Source organism: Bubalus kerabau, chromosome 3 (genome assembly GCF_029407905.1).
Source record: "Bubalus kerabau isolate K-KA32 ecotype Philippines breed swamp buffalo chromosome 3, PCC_UOA_SB_1v2, whole genome shotgun sequence".
NCBI lineage: Eukaryota > Metazoa > Chordata > Mammalia > Artiodactyla > Bovidae > Bubalus > Bubalus kerabau.
In genome coordinates this window covers 50,638,468-50,656,166 of record NC_073626.1, presented here as the reverse complement: position 1 = coordinate 50,656,166, position 17,699 = coordinate 50,638,468, and the positions used below count along the sequence as shown (strand labels likewise).

The following is a 17,699-nucleotide window of genomic DNA, read 5'->3' as shown; positions in this document are numbered from 1 at the left end:
TCTGAGTCCCAGCAAAATCATTACATCTGAGAAGTATGCTCAGTAATCAATAAACCGCACTGAAAACTACAATGGCTGCCTCCAGCATTGGTCAACAGAATGGGCTCAATTCTCCATGATGATGCCTGACCACATGTTTCACAACCAATGCTTCAAAAGTTGAACAAATTGGGCTGCAAAATTTTGCCTCATCCTCCATATTCAACTGCCTCTTACCAACTGACTACCACTTCTTAAAGCATATCGACAACTTTTTGCAGAAAAAGCACATCTACAATCAGCAGGAGGTAGAAAATGCTTTCCAAGTTTTCATCAAATCCCGAAGGATGGATTTTTACACTACAGGAACAAACAAACTTATTTCTCATTGGCAAAAGTGCATTGATTGTAATGGTTCCTATTTTGATTAATAAAAATGTGTTTGAGCCTAGTTAGAATGATTTAAAATTCGTGGTCTGAAACTGCAATTGCTTTTTCATCAACCTAATAACTTCTTTTATTTTTTTCTTAATTGCCAATCCATTATTCAGACATCACTCACTGAATAAGACAGACATTAGATGACATTTTGATCTTATCCAGAATTCCATATTGGATTTCCTCAGCTTTCATACCTTTCATAGTTGAACACTGTATTCTAATTTCTGATACCTTCAACCCACTGTTACCTGGGGCTCTCAGGTATGAGATGACAAGTGTTTTGAATACCTTTATCCTTCTCTTGATAGATATCTGAGAGTTCTACATCAGGATAAATGTTATACCTATCTTTTCAAGTAATCTGTGCATTACTCTATTCCTTATTTTAAAAATAGTGAACAAATAAACAAACAAAAAAACCCAACATGTTAGAACAAATAATAAGAGGCTAATAATTGTTGCAACCCAGCTGAGACAAAGAGGAAATTATTAAATGTGTAGAAAGTTAAAAAAAAAAAAAAAAACAAACTCATACTTCACCTTGTGCATCTTTATTTATTTGACCATTATGGCAACCAATGAAGCAACCCTGTGTAGACTTCCTTCTTTTCACTGAACTCTGCGAGGAATTGGAGCTTTGTTACCTGCAGCGGCCATTTGTGTCCATCCACCTCCTATGAGAGTCCAGATGAATTTAGATAAGTCTCTCCTTGTTCTTGTATTTCCTGTGTTGGTTGATGATCCTGAGTTTTATTTGGCACTAGAGGAGATTACCTGTCTCATCCCAGTTGAAAGATACTAGGGAGCACAGTTGGAATATACCAGGGCATATCAATTCAGTGTCTAGATGCTGAATGGGGCTTGGTTGAAAGATACCAAGGAATGCCCACCCAGCTGAAAGATACTGGAGGGATCTGGCTGAAAGATATCAAGGGAATACCCACCCAGTGGAAAGGTATGGGGGCTCTCAGTTAAAAGATACTGAGGAATATCCAGGGCTCAGTTGAAAGCTACCAAGGTTTCTCAGTTTTAGTAGACTGAGTGGTTTGTGCTGTGTAGTTAGGTAAGAGGGTGATCTGATGCTTTACCTCAATTCTTAATAGAATAGAATAGAATTTGTCAGGATAAAATTGAAGATATTACGTGAGAGCTTTGTTCCAAGGAAAAGTCATAAGACTCTTCCTGGTTTGTTTTGGTTTTCTCAGGCAACTGGTGCTGGAGTCCAGCTCCAACAGCCAGGGAATCAGCCTGAAGGGATGAGCAGTGTCGGCGGACGATGATGTAGCCTCTGACTCATAGTACGGAATTTCACACTTCAGGTTTTCTTTTATACTTTGACAAAAGCATTAAGTCAGAGGTTTGACGTTTTTAGTTCCCCCCACCCAGATTTACTGTCTCCTGAAATCATTGTTTCCCTATAAACAGAGCTCCTGCTTCAACGATTCTCTCAGAATCGACTTTACTATCTATTATCTACTTTCTCTTATGTGTCCTATACTTAACTTGTGATTACGTTGTAACTCATACTACATTCCTCAGTTTATTTCTTATCTTTCTAAATCCTGTTTGCCCCTAGCATCTTAAGATCACTATCTCCTAAAAAGGCTTCTAGCTATTCTTAATTATTCCTAAGCCTTAAACTCAGCAAACTTCTTTTGCCATAAATATTTCCCTCACAAACAGGTCTCAGAAAACAATACTTCCCATGGCCTCAAGCTACGGCCTAAGTGCTTATCCTAGAACATTCTTTGTAAAGATCCTTGAATAAATGTCAGTGGTTATTTTATAGATTATTTTCTGGGCACAACTGTAGAAGGCTTTGTGCTTTCTCATGCTTCTCTCAAGCACCTTAACATTCTTTCCATCCAACTCAACTGAAGAAAGGAAAGAACAAGTCAGAATCACAAGAGCTAACCCCTTCATCCCAGGACCGTGCCTGCGAGATGAGGAGAGGGGGTTGAGGCCATGTCTCCATTTTGTCAGTAATGCCTAACGTGGACCCCTACAAACTGGGATACTTACGGGAATGGTAGAGGTTGCGTTCTGAACTGTGCAGTGGTCCCACAGGGAAAACACACTCATTACTTAAAACACTAGCTCACCTGAAGGTCACAATAAGAATTAGCCATTCAGCCATCCAAGCACCCACTGTGGTCTTATGTGGCCAGGAGGAGAAACTAAGCCATGTAAGATAAGCTGAAAAGACTCTGGGGTGTCTCCTGGAGGAGTTAGGCTCACAGGCAGCACACTGTCCCACCACACAATTTCACTATTGAATTTTATCCATGAAAATTTCAACTTAAAATGGGAAATAGAGCCTCTCAAACACAGAAACAAGGTGCATCAGAAAGCAGCCTCTAACACTCCAACCAGGGTTGTATGTGCAATACTTTTACTTGCAAGTACCTACTTAATTGGGAAAATTATACTATAGGAGATTTCAATATAAAATGACCAAATTGGGGTTCTTTTGATATTCTTAAATTGATATTTTTTCATGCACAGTTAGAAAAATGTGGCTATATTATCAAGAAGACTAAATGGAATGCTTACTTTGGTATCTAGAAGGTTCTAAAAGAGGATATTATAGAGTAAATTCTTTGCAGGAAACCAACAAGAAATTGCTTGATACTATATCAGAACTGAGAAAGACCCCTGGTACTGACTGCCTCTCCCTCTGTTCCTCCCATGTATCCTCTTCTATCTGAACTACCTGGCCCAGACGCTTTTTCTCTTCCAAATTTTCTTCCTCCTCCTGGTCTCCTTTCTTCAGCAAAGGAGGATTAAAAAAAAAAAATAAATAAATAAGAAAAACCATAACTCCCTTAAGGAGAAACCTGCTACAGGGAGAATTGAATCATCTTCAATGCTTACCTATACACCCAGGACCCAAGCAGAACTTAGAGCCCTAGCTAAGGAATTTTCCCATCCAAGTGAGGATCCATTGGGATTTGCTAAGGAATCTGAATTAACCATCTGAACCTATGAACCTGGGTTTTCAGATCTATATCAACTAATACAGCTGTTAGCTTCTGAAAGTAAAGCAAGGTAATGCATAGAGAAAACAGGATGGAAATATCCCTTAATGGACTTTGAATCACATAGTCCAGAGGCTTTCACTGAATGCAAGCAATTAGCTTGGAAATTACTCAAACCTATTCCAAAACTTTCTCTAAAAGCTGTAAATTGGACAAAGATTCAACAATGCAAGCAAAGATCAGATGAGTCAATCTGGACTATTATGGGAGACTGGGGGGAAAAAAAAAAAAAAAAACAACTTTTAAGTAATATTCTTATTTGACACCTGAATTTTTCCCTAACCACTAAAATGACCCTTGGCTTAACTCCACTTTTAAAGGAGGCTTAGATGAGGATTTTGTTACTCTAGTCAAAAAGATAACTTAGGTTTGTCTGAGTTACACACAAAATTCCCTTGTTATACTGTCTGACCAACTTTTCAAAACCATTGAAAAGAAAATAAATGGGGTATCTATGAAAGCTATGAAACTTCAATTGTGCCAATTAAGTACACAATACCAGTAGAAGGTTAATTGCCCCCAACTGGTTTAATTCCCAAATAGTAGAGAAAGTTTGAAGGAAAAAAAGAAAAAAAAAATATATATATATATATATCTTTAGAATCCTTTCCCTGAGGGAATACTCCTACTAGGAGAACCTGATTTTCACTCCCTATGCCTTGCGACCAGAGTTCTCTGGATCACTCATTTAGACTATCTCTTTAATTCCTGAAGCTGAGAAAAAAAGGAATGAAACTTTCTAAAATTTTATTATTCCAACTGTTGGCTATAGTTAGTGAGTTTTATACTGTGATATCTGATTCATGAATAAGTTTAGAAAATGAAGCTAGATCTATACACTGTGTCTGTCTGGATATGTGTATGTGTCAGTATGCCTTTGGATTAATATCGCTGGGGTTAATTTGCAAACGAGTCCTAATCTAATTGGCCTAAAGAAAAGTAAGCACTTACAAATCAAACAATTCTAAATACAAGAGAAATTAAACTAAATAAATTTCAGGTTTATGTGAACTGGGAAATATTCCACTCCAGTATTCTTGCCTGGAGAATCCCAGGGACAGAGGAGCCTGGTGGGCTGCCATCTATGGGGTCGCACAGAGTCGGACACGACTGAAGCGACTTAGCAGCAGCAGCAGGGAAACATTCAGTATAAATTTCCTGGTATTAATGTTTGTTTGTTAATCTAATTATTAATAATATAGACATATCTAAAGGTCACTAACATTAAGCATAGCATTTTCATTGTGCCTAGTTTAATATAAGTTAAATAAAATTTTATTATGTCTGCTACAGGTTTGTTAGCAGGAAAATAACTCGAGTGAAGAAACTTTTAAGGAAATAAAATGTAATGAAATAGCAGCTTTTACATAAACTTTTAAGAATAATTATACTTTAGGAATGTCTTTCTAAAATAATCTTTCCAGATATGGGTGACTTAGAATATCTAGGGTTGTGCTAAACTAAGTAATGGTTTATTGAATAGCTAGGTCATTTCCAAGTAAAATAAGATTCTGAAACATTAATTACTTAATACTAACTTCCTCTTACAGAGAAACTAAAGAGATTTTGGACTATTAATGAATAACATTTGGTGCCATCCTGAGATGTTCTCTATAAAAAAGCAAATGTTTTTAGAAATTATCACTGGTATTTATGTTCACCAATCTACAGAATTGGTGTAAAGGACAGTTCATGAGCTTAAGGAAAGTAGGATGTGTGTTTTTAGTAGAAAAAGTACATCAAGAGTGTGTATTGTCACCCTGCTTATTTAACTTATATGCACAGTACATCATGAGAAACGCTGGGCTGGAAGAAGCACAAGCTGGAAACAAAATTGCCGGGAGAAATATCAATAAGCTCAGATATGCAGATGACACCACCCTTATGGCAGAACGTGAAGAGGAACTAAAAAGCCTCTTGATGAAGGTGAAAGAGGACAGTGAAAAAGTGAAAAAGTTGGCTTAAAGCTCCACATTTAGAAAACTAAGATCATGGCATCTGGTCCCATCACTTTATGGGAAATAGATGGGAAAACAGTAGAAACAGTGTCAGACTTTTTCTTTTTTTTGGGGGGGGGGGGAGGGGGCTCCAAAATCGCAGCAGATGGTGATTGCAACCATGAAATTAAAAGACACTTACTCCTTGGAAGGAAGGCTATGACCAGCCTAGATAGCATATTAAAAAGCAGAGACATTACTTTGCCAACAAAGGTCCGTCTAGTCAAGGCTATGGTTGTTCCAGTAGTCATGTATGGATGTGAGAGTTGGACTGTGAAGAAAGCTGAGTGTCGAAAAATTGATGCTTTTGAACTGTGGTGTTGAAGAAGACTTGAGAGTCCCTTGGACTTCAAGGAGATCCAACCAGTCCATTCTAAAGGAGATCAACCCTGAGTGTTCTTTGGAAGGAATGATGCTAGAGCTCAAACTCCAATACTTTGGCCACCTCATGCGAAGAGTTGACTCATTGGTAAAGACTCTGATGCTGGGAGGGATTGGGGGCAGGAAGAGAAGGGGACGACAGAGGATGAGATGGCTGGATGGCATCACTGACTCGATAGACATGAGTTTGAGTGAACTCTGGGAGTTTTTGATGGGCAGGGAGGCCTGGCATGCTGCAATTCATGGGGTCACAAACAGTTGGACACGACTGAGTGACTGAACTGACTGACTGAAGGGAAAAGAAGATAGACCTGACTTATAGGGGTTTATTTCTGAATTGGAAAATAAAATTATGAATACAGAAAGTGATTTTTTTTTTTTTTAATGTTTGTGAAAAGTGGACCCTGTGAAAAGAGTTTTGTGCATGGTCAGGACTGACTAAGTTTAAAATAAACTTAATTGAGTAAATTAATTTAAAATACACTGGTGCAAATCTTGAATTTGGCTTTTCTGAGAGGACAGTCTTTCTTCAGATGTTAAACTGCCTTTGATAATAGACTTTCAAGTTTCTTCACTTCTTAAATTATCTGTTCTGTGTCTTTGAAATCTCTTGTTATTTTGCCTAAGTGGATAACTATTGTTTCATGGTGACCTGTGATAGTATCTGACTAAGTGTCTTAAAATATTTTGGTATTTATTGACAAAACATCCTAATTTAAAACAAATTCTATTGAAATTCTTTTGACCTCTAGTTAACTTGTGTTTTGCCCAAAGTTTTCACTTTCATCTCAGATTCAAAGGATTTAATAACAAAATAAGTCACTCATTCTATACAAATAAATAATACAAATATTTATTAGAAAATTATTTAGCTTGCTTTCAATATGCTAATATTAAAAGAAAAGATAAATAGAAAGAGCAGAGAATACATCACCAGATTGGGTTTTGACTGACATCCAGACTTAAACAGTCCTCAGAAGTCCCATATCACAGCACATCTTGAGTCCCAGTTGGGAAAAGTTCCCAAGGAGCATGTCCTTTTCATGGATGAGGAGTGAGACTTCAAAGACTGAAGTTTGGGATTACTGTTTGTAAACCCCAGGCCACAAACTGATAGTTTCACCAATCTATGACCAAATTGTAGCTCTGGTTTCATGTTAATACTGTTTATTTTGTCTTGTGAAACTTGGAATGTTGTTAAGCCTGGATCTTGGCTGACCAGGCCCCCCTCACAGGGGCTCAGCAATCTCAAAATCCTTCCCCCATCTTATCTATGGTGCTGCAAGTCTTGCACTCATAACAGGCAGTCATTCCCAGTCACTCTCAGTCAGAGCAGGGTCCAGGTTAGAAACAAGGTCAGAGGCTTGCTCTGCTTTGTCTCTGAAACCTAAACCAGACTATTTAATTTCTCTAACACTTTGCAATGCTTCAAAGGGCTCCTGAAACATCCCAAAGAGAGATATTAAACTAATTAGGTTTATTTGATATGTTGAATTATATGGAAAACATTATCAAATGAGTAATAAATCTCCTCAAGCTATATAGTATGGTAAATGTTATGAATATAGATATTCTAGAAATTACATGGAGTTCCTAAAATTCTGATATGTGCAGTAAAATATTATTGGTCAGAATTCTAATTATTCTCTTAAAGCATTGCCACAACAGTAGCCAAGTTTCTTTGTCAATTGCATTGTAATCAGATTTTAAACATGCTTTCTTGAGTCTTTTGTCATTGTAGACAGTTATTGTTTTATTCTGATGCTCTTGAAAAAATGCTTCCTCTTCAAGAAGATTTCTGAAAGGACTTTTGGATAAATACAAGTTTCTAACTTTCAGACCATAATTCTGAACTGGATATGAAATTAAAAGATTCTAACAGAAAGCCTGATTCCTTTGCTTCACAAAGATTAACAAAAGGACTAAATAAACTGGTAAATATGCTTATCACTTTTATGGTTTTGAATCTGTGTTTTCCAAAGACTCATTTCCTAGAAAATTCTTTGCTATTGTGCTATATTAGTGTAAAATTTAATTTAATTATTAAAGGATACTCTGTTTATTTCTGAAGCCTATCTCAGTAATCATTTTGGATGAAGATCATATACCTCACAACCTGCAACCAAGACTGGAAATGGACCTAATTTAAGAGACTGTCTCTGACCCAGATGGAAGTACCATTTTATCAGAGGAAACTACACAAATCAAGATGAGAAGAAGACATCAGAAGTAGATAGCTTAATCAAGATGCTTGACCTGACTGGCATGATCATTTATAATATTTTATTGACTTTCTGGTCCTTTGCCTATAAATAAAATGTTTTTTATCATGGACACAATCTTATGCTAGTTTTAAAACCCAACCCAATTGTTGAGTTTTTGGCCAGTTACCTATGTCTAATACTTATAAATTACCTTGGTGGATTTTTCCATTCCAACACTCTAATTGCTTGGCCCTTTATGAACTTTATTTTAGGACAGCATTCAGTCCTATCCTGTCTACTCATGATATTACTAAATGGGATCCTCTCACCTGACCAATTAATAATCCTACTCTGACCCTGGTCATCGATTCAAATTTTTTCTTAGGGCCAGTCAAAGTCAATCAGAATGATGAGCTAAGTCTCAATAAAAAACTATAACCTCTCTTCTAGTAAAAGGAAAATTCCCACAATTATGGGATGGATCTACATAGCTAAAACCAGACTATTGCAATTTAAGTTTAAAAGCTCCTCTATGTTGGGAATAATTAAATCACACTAAGGATAGACAGCCTAGTAATATTAGGGAACTAGGTTGGATGCCTTGTGAACAATGCCTCCAGATTATTAAATTTAAAGAAAGTGATTGGTATGGAACTGACTGGATCAGATGATCAGAGATTCACTGTGCTGCACCTAATGGAAATCACTGGATTGTGGTCCTAATTTATTGCCATGGTTTCCACCTGGATGGACAGGAAGGTATACCATGGGATTTCCATGAACTCAAGGTCATATGCAAAACAAATTAGAAGTGACTTCAGACAAACCATTCAATATCACAGTAATCCAAATCTATGCCCCAACCAGTAATGCGGAAGAGGCTGAAGTTGAATGGTTCTATGAAGACCTACAAGTCCTTTTAAACTAACACACAAAAAGATGTCCTTTTCATTGTAGAGGACTGGAATGCAAAAGCAGGAAGTCAAGAAACATCTGGAGTAACAGGCAAATTTGGCCTTGAAATACAGAATGAAGCAGGGCAAAGACTAATAGAGTTTTGCAAGAAAATCCACTGGTCATAGCAAACACCCTCTTCCAACAACACAAGAGAAGACTCTACACATGGACATCACCAGATGGTCAACACTGAAATTAGATTGATTATATTCTTTGCAGCCAAAGATGGAGAAGCTCTATACAGTCAACAAAAACAAGACCAGGAGCTGACTGTGGTTTAGATCATGAACTCCTTATTGCCAAATTCAAGCTGAAATTGAAGAAAGTAGGGAAAATCACTAGACCATTCAGGTATAACCTAAATCAAATCCCTCACTATTATACAGTGGAAGTGAGAAATAGATTTAAGGCCCTAGATCTCATAGATAGAGTTCCTGAGGAACTGTGGACTGAGGTTCCTGACATTGTACAGGAGACAGGGATCAAGACCATCCCCATGGAAAACAAATGCAAAAAAGCAAAATGGCTGTCTGGAGAGGCCTTACAAATAGCTGTGAAAAGAAGAGAAGTGAAAAGCAAAGGAGCAAAGGAAAGATATAAGCATCTGAATGCAGAGTTCCGAAGAATAGCAAGAAGAGATATGAAAGCCTTCCTCAGAGATTAATGCAAAGAAATAGAGGAAAACAATGGAAGGGAAAGACTAGGGATCTCTTCAAGAAAATTAGAGATACCAAGGGAATATTTCATGCAAAGATGGGCTCGATAAAGGACAGAAATGGTATGGACCTAACACAAGCAGAAGATATTAAGAAGAGGTGGCAAGAATACACAGAAGAACTGTACAAAAAAGATCCTCATGACCCAGATAATCATGGTGCTGTGATCACTGACCTAAGCCAGACATCCTGGAATGTAAAGTCAAATGGGCCTTAGAAAGTATCACTACGCACAAAGCTAGTAGAGGTGATGGAATTCCAGTTGAGCTATTTCAAATCCTGAAAGATGATGCTGTTGAAAGTGCTGCACTCAATATGCCAGCAAATTTGGAAAACTCAGCAATGGCCACAGGACTCGAAAAGGTCAGTTTTCATTCCAATCCCAAAGAAAGGCAACGCCAAAGAATGCTCAAACTACCGCACAATTGCACTCATCTCACACGCTAGTAAAGTAATGCTCAAAATTCTCCAAGCCAGGCTTCAGCAATACGTGAACCATGAACTTCCAGTTGTTCAAGCTGGTTTGAGAAAAGGCAGAGGAACCAGAGACCAAATTGCCAACATCCAGTGGATCATCGAAAAAGCAAGAGAGTTCCAGAAAAAAACATCTATTTCTGCTTTATTGACTATGTCAAAGCCTTTGACTGTGTGGATCACAATAAACTGTGGAAAATTCTGGAAGAGATGGTATTCTGGAAAGAATACCAGACCACCTGACCTGCCTCTTGAGAAATTTGTATGCAGGTCAGGAAGCAACAGTTAGAACTGGACATGGAACAACAGACTGGTTCCAAATAGGAAAAGGAGTACGTCAAGCCTGTATATTGTCACCCTGCTTATTTAACTTATATGCAGAGTACATCATGAGAAATGCTGGACTTGAAGAAACACAAGCTGGAATCAAGATTGTTGGGAGAAATATCAATCACCTCAGATATGCAGATGACACCACCCTTATGGCAGAAAGTCAAGAGGAACTAAAAAGCCTCTTGATGAAGGTGAAAGAGGACAGTGAAAAAGTTGGCTTAAAAATCAACACTCAGAAAATGAAGATCATGGCATCTGGTCCCATCACTTCACAGGAAATAGATGGGAAACAGAGGAAACAGTGTCAGATTTTATTTTTAGGGGCTCCAAAATCACTGCAGATGGTGACTGCAGCCATAAAATTAAAAGACACTTACTCCTTGGAAGGAAAGTTAAGACCAATCTAGACAGCATATTCAAAAGCAGAGACATTACTTTGCCACCAATGATTCATCTAGTCAAGCCTATGATTTTTCCAGTGGTCATGTATGGATGTGAGAGTTGGACTGTGAAGAAAGCTGAGCACCAAAGAATTGATGCTTTTGAACTGTGGTGTTGGAGAAGACTCTTGAGAGTCCCTTGGATTGCAAGGAGATCCAACCAGTCCATTCTGAAGGAGATCAGCCCTGGGATTTTTTAGGAAGGAATGATGCTAGAGCTGAAACTCCAGTACTTTGGCCACCTCATGCGAAGAGTTGACTCATTGGAAAAGACTCTGATGCTGGGAGGGATTGGGGGCAGGAGGAGAAGGGGACGACAGAGGATGAGATGGCTGGATGGCATCACTGACTCGATGGACGTGAGTCTGAGTGAACCCCGGAGTTGGTGATGGACAGGGAGGCCTGGCGTGCTGCGATTCATGGGGTCGCAAAGAGTCAGACACAACTGAGCAACTGATCTGATCTGAGTCCAGTAATAGCACATTCAGTGACCTGTCAGTAAAAATATTCTTCAGAACTAGGAATAAGGCTTCATAACAACATGTGACAAAATGATCATGAAATGCTTTCTAAAGTATGGTCTAATGTATGACCATGAGGGGCCCCTGTCAAATACAAATTGGCCCTTGCCAAGGATATTTGTCATCTGCCTCTACAGAGATTGAAACCTGTGCTACTGCAGCTGTTGAACTTCAATATGCCCTGAAGGGACTTCAGGGTGGAGAATAAGGCACTTTGTGCTCCAGGAAAATTGGTAGAACAGGTCTTTAGATAGTTAGGTATTTTCAGGAACTGACTTCATGATCCAACCCTTATATCTCCTCATATCTAGAAAAGCACTAAATCCCTTCATGGTCAAGTCCTGACTAGCGAGAAACATTTTGTAAGCTAAGTGCTTGATTGTGTGAACCCCCACCCCTTCAACAAAATCACAAATACTGACCTCCCACCACTACCTTTTTGGAGCAGTTTCTCAGAGCTAATTGAGGCGCTGTTTCTGAGTCTGCAGTCCTCATTTTCCTCCAAATAAAACTTTCACATTGTGCACCTTTTTAAATCAACATGGGTAAAGTAGAAAGCATACAAATAGCACTTTGGCAATGTTAAGTGGGGAGATGAAAATTCAAAGGAAGAACCAAAAATAAATACCATCAAAATCTTTGTAACAGAATTGAAGAACAACTTTCATGGTTTTATTGGTAGAGTGAACATGGCTGAAGATAGATGCAATATGCTTGAAAATGTAAGAAAACCATCAAAACTGAAAGGGAAAGGTTAAAAAAAAAAAAAAAATGAAACAAACAAACCAAAACCAGATCAAACTATCTGTGAACAGTAGGACAACTACCAAAAAAAAAAAAAAAATGTATTGTAATGTATCAATTCAGTTCAGTTCAGTCACTCACTCATGTCCGACTCTTTGCGACCCCATGAACTGCAGCACGCCAGGCCTCCCTGTCCATCACCAACTCCCAGAGTTCACTCAAACTTATACCCATCGAGTTGGTGATGCCATCCAACAATCTCATCCTCTGTCATCCCCTTCTCCTCCTGCCTTCAATTGTTCCCAGCATCAGGGTCTTTTCAGTGAGTCAGATCTTTGCATCAGGTTGCCAAAGTATTAGAGTTTTAGCTTCAGCATCAGTCCTTTCAATGAATATTCAGGACTGATTTCCTTTAGGATTGACTGGTTGGATCTCCTTGCAGTCCAAGGCACTCTCAAGAGTCTTCTCCAACATCACAGTTCAAACGCATCAATTCTTTGGCACTCAGCTTTCTTTATAATCCAACTCTCACATCCATACATGACTAATGGAAAAATCATAGCTTTGGCTAGATGGACCTTTGTGGGGGAAAAAAAAAAAAATATATATATATATATATATATATGTTTATTAATATGCTGTCTAGGTTGATGATAGCTTTTCTTCTGAGGATTGAGTGTCTTTTAAATTCATGGCTGCAGTCACCATCTGCAGTGATTTTGGAGCCCAACAAAATAAAGTTTCTCACTGTTTCCATTGTTTTCCCATCTATTTGCCATGAGGTGATGAAACTGGATGCCATGATCTTAGTTTTCTGAATGTTGAGGTGTTTTTTTTTGTTTGTTTGTTTGTTTTCTGCCTTCAATCTTTTTTTTTATTTTTTAATCTTATTTTATTTTTAAACTTTACAATATTGTATTGTTTTTGCCAAATATCAAAATGAATCCACCACAGGTATACATGTGTTCCCCATCCTGAACCCTCCTCCCTCCTCCCTCCCCATACCATCCCTCTGGGTCATCCCAGTGCACCAGTTCCAATCATCCAGTATTGTGTATTGAACCTGGACTGGCGACTCATTCCATATATGATATTATACGTATTTCAATGTCATTCTCCCAAATCATCCCACCCTCTCCCTCTCCCACAGAGTCCAAAAGACTGTTCTTTGAATCAGTTCTAATGAGGTGGATGAAACTGGAGCCTATTATACAGAGTGAAGTAAGCCAGAAAGAAAAACACCAATACAGTATACTAACACATATATATGGAATTTAGAAAGGTGGTAACAATAACCCTGTATACGAGACAGCCAAAGGAACACTGAATGTTGAGTTTTAAGACAACTTTTTTCACTCTCTCTCAATTTCATCAAAAGTTTCGTTAGTTCTTCTGCGCTTTCTGACATAAGGGTGGTGTCATTTCCATATCTGAGGCTATTGATATTTCTCCCAGTAATTTTTTTAATTTATTTATTTTAATTGGAGACTAATTATTTTACAATGTTGTAGCGGTTTTTGCCATACATTGACATAAATTGGCAATCTTGATTCTAGCTTATGCTTCATCCAGCCAAGCATTTTGCATGATGTAATCTGCATATAAGTTAAATAAGCAGGGTGACATTACACAGGCTTGACATGCTCCTTTCCCCACTTGGACCCAGTCTGTTGCTCCACGTGCAGTTCTAAGTCTTGCTCCTTGACCTGCATACAAATTTCTTAGGAGGCAGTTCAGAATGTCTGGTATTACCATCTCTTTAAGAATTTTCCACAGTTTGTTGAGATACAGAGTCAAAGACTTTGGCATAATCAATAAAGCAGAAGTAGATGTTTTTCTGGAATTCTCTTGCTTATTCGAATATCCAACAGATGTTGGCAATTTGATGTCTGATTCCTCTGCCTTTTCTAAATCCAGCTTGTACATCTGAAAGTTCATGGTTCACATCCTGTTGAAGCCTGGCTTGTAGATTTTTGAGCACTACTTTGCTAACATGTGAGATGAGTGCAATTGTGCTTTGGTTTGAACATTCTTTGGCATTACATTTCTTTGGGATTGGAATGAAAACTGACATTTTCCAGTCCTGTGGCCACTGTTGAATTTTCCAAATTTTCTGGCATACTGAGTCAGCACTTTCATAGCATCATCTTTTAGTATTTAAAATAGCTCAACTGGAATTCCATCACTTCCATTAGCTTTGTTTGTAGTTATACTTCCTGAGGTCCACTTGACTTCACATTCCAGCATGTCTGGCACTCAGACTTAAATTGAAGAAAGTAGGGAAAACCACTAGACCATTCAGGTTTGACATAAATCAAATCCTTTATGGTTATACAGAGGAAGTGACAAATAGATTCAAGGGATTAGATCAGATAGACAGAGTGCCTGAAGAACTATGGACAGAGGTTTTTGATATTATACAAAAGGTAGTGATAATTTCTTTCCCCAAGAGAAAGAAATGCAAAAAGGCAAAATGGTTGTCTGAGAAGGGCTTACAAACAGCTGAGAAAAGAAGAGAATCTAAAGGCAAAGAAGAAAAGGAAAGATATATCCATCTGAATGAGAGTTCCAAAGTATTGCAGGGAGATTTAAAAAAGTCTTCCTCAGTGATCAATGCAAAGAAATAGAGGAAAATATTAGAATGGGAAAGTCTAGAGCTCTCTTCAAGAAATTAAAGATACTAAGGGAATATTTCGTGCAAAGATGGGCACAATTAAGGACAGAAATGGTATGGATCTAACAGAAGAAGAAGATATTAAGAAGTCTGAATTTGGCAAAAAGAAGTTCATAATCTGTGCCACAGTTGGCTCCTAGTCTTGTTTTTAAAGCTTTTCCATGTTTGGCTGCAAAGAATATAATCAAACTGATTTTGCTATTGACCATTTGGTGATGTCCATGTGTAGAGTCTTCTGTTGTTGGAAGACGGTGTTTGCTATGACCAGTGCATTCTCTTGGCAAAACTCTGTTAGCCTTTGACCTGCTTAATTTTGTATTCCAAGGCCAAATTTTCCTGTTATTCAGTTATCTCTTGACTTCCTACTTTTCATTCCCATCTCCTATAATGAAACGGGCATCTTTTTGGGGTGTTCGTTCTAGAAGCTCTTGTAAGTCTTCATGGAACCTTTCAACTTCAGCTTCTTCAGCATTACTGGTCGGGGCACACACTTGGAATACTGTGATATTCAGTGGTTTCCCTTGGAAACAAACAGAGATCATTCTCTCGTTTTTGAGATTGTATCCAAGTACTGCATTTTAGACTCTTTTGTTAACTATGATGGCTGCTCCATTTAGTCTAAGTGATTTTTTTTTTTCCCCACAGTAATAGATATAATGGTCATCTGAGTTAAATTCACTCATTCCAGCCCATTTTAGTTTACTGATGTTTAAAATATCAATGTTCACTCTTGCCATCTCCTGTTTGACCAATTCCAATTTGCCTTGATTCAAGATTTAAAGAGAAATATTGCATAATAGCCTGTAATTGTAATGTATCAACATATATAAATATGAATATCACAAGGAGAAGAAAGAGATAAAGCAACAGAATAAATACTTAAAACAATCAGTTCAGTTCAGTTCAGTCGTTCAATCATGTCCGACTCTTTGCGACCCCATGAATCGCAGCACGGCAGGACTCCCTGTCCATCACCAACTCCCAGAGTTCACTCAGACTCACATCCATCGAGTCAGTGATGCCATCCAGCCATCTCATCCTCTGTCATCCCCTTCTCCTCTTGCCCCCAATCCCTCCCAGCATCAGAGTCTTTTCCAATGAGTCAACTCTTCGCATGAGGTGGCCAAAGTACTGGAGTTTCAGCTTTAGCATCATTCCTTCCAAAGAAATCCCAGGGCTGATCTCCTTCAGAATGGTCTGGTTGGATCTCCTTGTAGTCCAAGGGACTCTCAAGAGTCTTCTCCAACACCACAGTTCAAAAGCATCAATTCTTCGGCGCTCAGCCTTCTTCACAGTCCAACTCTCACATCCATACATGACCACAGGAAAAACCATAGCCTTGACTAGACGGACCTTTGTTGGCAAAGTAATGTCTCTGCTTTTGAATATGCTGTCTAGGTTGGTCTTAACTTTCCTTCCAAGGAGTAAGCGTCTTTTAATTTCATGGCTGCAGTCACAAGCTGCAGTGATTTTGGAGGCCCAAAAAATAAAGTCTGACACTGTTTCCACTGTTTCCCCATCTATTTCCCATGAAGTGATGGGACCGGATGCCATGATCTTCGTTTTCTTAATGTTGAGCTTTAAGCCAACTTTTTCACTCTCCACTTTCACTTTCATCAAGAGGCTTTTTAGTTCCTCTTCACTTTCTGCCATAAGGGTGGTGTCATCTGCATATCTGAGGTTATTGATATTTCTCCCGGCAATCTTGATTCCAGCTTGTGTTTTTTCAAGTCCAGCGTTTCTCATGATGTACTGTGCATATAAGTTAAATAAGCAGGGTGACAATATACAGCCTTGGCATACACTTTTTCCTATTTGGAGAACCCAGAGTAGGAATAAATGCCAAAAAAACCATATACCAAACCAACCATGTTTTCAAACTACAAAATGTCCACAATAAAATCTTCTGAAAGAAGCAAGAAGTTAGGGATATTATTCATAGAAGAGCAAAAATAAGAACTATATTTGACTTTTCCATAGAATACATGCAAGCAAGAAATGAGTGGAGTGAAATATTTAAAGTGTTGAGGGGAAAAAAAAAAAAATTACCTAGAATCTGTCCTTTCCAAAATTATACTTGAAAAGTACAGGAGAAATAAAGACTTCCTCAGACAAACAAAAACTGAACCAATTTGTTACTAGTACACTTACCTTTCAGGAAATGATAAAGTGAATTTTTCAGAGAAAAGGAAAATTATAAAGACATGAAACTTAGATCTGTGTAAAGAAAGGAAGAACTCAGGCACTCACCATTATCTGTGAAACAGTATAGTGGCCCTGAAAATGAGCAAGGATTTGTGGGGATCTTGGGCATTCAGGCCTTTTTATCTCCCTTTTCACTCAGGCAAGACTCCAGCCTCTATGACCTTCCCTGAATTGCAAAGGGCAGATTCAAACAGTTGCTAATTAAGGGAGAAGAAACAAGAAACAACCAGAGGTAAGATTAAAGGGATCAGAGAATTTCATGAAGAAGTTCACCTGAGATTAGATTAAGAGAGTATAAGTCTTGCTCACACCCTAATTTGTCATAGACTCCCACATTTGAACCATTATTATAAAACCCTTCATCAAATCCTCTCAAGTTATGACCCATAGATTTCAAGGGCAGAAGCCCGCTGTATCACTGGCAAAGCAATAAAGCTATTAGTTTCTACTTCACCCAAAACTGTGTTTCTGAGATTTGATTCGGCACCAGTACATAGAAGCTGAGGTTTTGGCATCATTACTTGAAAGTGGACTTGAAATGAGCAGTCTTCAGAACAAGGACAGCTATCAGGGATAAAGACAGGTACTATGTAAT

At 38.2% G+C, this 17,699-nt stretch overlaps 1 long non-coding RNA gene across 1 annotated transcript; it reads right to left on the bottom strand.

Annotated features, from left to right (window-relative positions):
- Positions 1–955: 955 nt before the first annotated feature.
- LOC129647656 (uncharacterized) lies at positions 956–17,277 on the bottom strand. Its single transcript, XR_008712416.1, has 2 exons — positions 17,150–17,277; positions 956–1,094 (listed from the first exon to the last, which is right to left on the bottom strand). It is a non-coding gene; the product is annotated as an uncharacterized LOC129647656 (long non-coding RNA).
- Positions 17,278–17,699: the final 422 nt, after the last annotated feature.